This window comes from Chiloscyllium plagiosum, chromosome 39 (genome assembly GCF_004010195.1).
Source record: "Chiloscyllium plagiosum isolate BGI_BamShark_2017 chromosome 39, ASM401019v2, whole genome shotgun sequence".
Lineage (NCBI taxonomy): Eukaryota > Metazoa > Chordata > Chondrichthyes > Orectolobiformes > Hemiscylliidae > Chiloscyllium > Chiloscyllium plagiosum.
Genome location: NC_057748.1, coordinates 6,731,210 through 6,733,264, shown reverse-complemented (window position 1 = coordinate 6,733,264; position 2,055 = coordinate 6,731,210).

Here is a 2,055-nt window from a genome sequence, read left to right as displayed (position 1 = left end):
CAGCTATTATGAGGGGGCATAGCTTTAAATTAAGGGGGGGGGGGTAGGTATAGGACAGATGGTACGGGTATGTTCTTTACTCAGCGAGTCGTGAGTTCGTGGAATGCCCTGCCAGTAGCAGTGGTGGACTCTCCCTCATTATGGGCATTTAAGTGGGCATTGGATAGGCATATGGAGGATAGTGGGCTAGTGTAGGTTAAGTGGGCTTGGATCGGCGCAACATCGAGGGCCGAAGGGCCTGTACTGCGCTGTATTCTTCTATGTTCTATGTTCTATGTTCTATGTAGGGATTCAAGATGGCGGCAGTCTGAAAAGTCTTCTGTGTTGGGCTCTGTACCATACCCCAGGCAAGGTGGGCTCCTATCCCCACCCCTGAGGAAAACATTTAGTGTAGAGCACCTAGAGCCCTTTAAATTAAGATTTGGAGGCTCTGGAGGTGAAATGAAGAGGACTAAAGGAAAGGGAGCTAGGGGAGGGCAGTAAGCAGGGCACTCCCCTTCTTGTGTCAGGCACACCCATAACTGTTGCTTCAACTCCCGTGGTGACGCCTTTACGGTCAGTCGAGCAGCAATACCTATTCATGGAATTTTCAAAATTCCGTGAAAAAATCAAGGAAGCACTGGAACCGATTGCTGCTGTGTTAACAAAGCATGAGCAGGTGAGCTGGACCTTGGGTCTATGTGTGGAAACGGTTGAGCAAAGGACTCGGAGACCGCGACAGAGAGCACCAAGGGACGGGTCCAAACTTTGGAAGGCCAGGTTCGGGCCTTGCTGGGACAAGTAGACGACCTTGAAAGGTCGTGGGTCTTCAGGAGCGTGAGGAGGGTGAGAGCCAGGCTGAATTTCTCAAGGGGTGGCTCCCAGAGTTGCTGGGGCTGGAGATCGAATCGGGCCGGCTGAGTGTGGAATGGGCCCACCGGATCGCAATGCACAGGTCCGGTTCGGATCAGCGCCCCCGGCCCAGTCCTAGTGCAACTCCAGCACTATAAAGAAAAGCAGTTAACAGTAGAAACCTCCAGAAGATTGGGAAGAGATCAACATATAAAGGTATATAAAGGTTTAAGACTAATATTTTTTCAAGACTTTTCTGGGTGTATAATTAAGAAAAGGAAAACTTTTGATGATGTAAAGAAAAAATTAAGAGACTTAAATATTTGATATTGTCTGAGGTGCTTGGCAGTACTATGTTTTAATTATGAATCTGTCTACAACTTTGACTTGGTGGAAAAAGCAAAAGAATTTTTGAACTCACTGAAATAATAGACTTAGACCTACGGGGAAAGAGGAAACGTGTATGCGGACAATGGCATAATTTTTTTTAATCTTCTCTCCCTTTGTTCTTTTCCCTGTCACAGCCTCGGGTCAACTAGGCATGGTATTGTCCTGGTGTAAAATCCGATGTTTTATATTATGTCCGTTTGGTAGTTATCTGTAATTTTACTGTTCTGTTTTTCTGGGTGAGGGGTGGTTACTTCTTTGGTGTAACGATGTGTGGGGTTGAGATGTGGAGGAGGAGGGGTAAAAATGTCAGTGTCAAGTCGGTCGTCATTAATGGAGATGGGTGGGTGTCCATCGTTAACTTGTAGCAGTGTAAATAATATGTTTATTCCCCATTGCTTGGGTTTGGGGCACGGCCCTAACTGGAAGGTGCCAGGACAGCTATAAGGTTGGGAACGTACGCTCCCTATGGGCAGGGAGGGAGATCTCTGGAGATTTGTGGTTTTTGGGTTTATTTGTTCAAGTTAAGAGTAGAGGTTAGTTTCTTAGTTTTGGAGGCATTTGTAGGAATAGTCTTTAGATTTGATAGTCTGTTTTGTCTCACTCATCGCACATTGAATGGGCTTCTTCCTCTCGTGGGGACTGTGGGCTGTGGTGTGCGGTCATGGCTAGCGTTCAGGTGGGGCACCTGGCATATAAAGGGGAGCCATTCCCCCATTAAAAGGAAAAAGGTACTCTCAAATCTTAGGAAGGAAAAGGTTGACATCACGCTGTTGCAAGAGACACATTTGACCGATGGGGAACATCTGAAGTTACAGCTGGGAGGTTACAATAGGG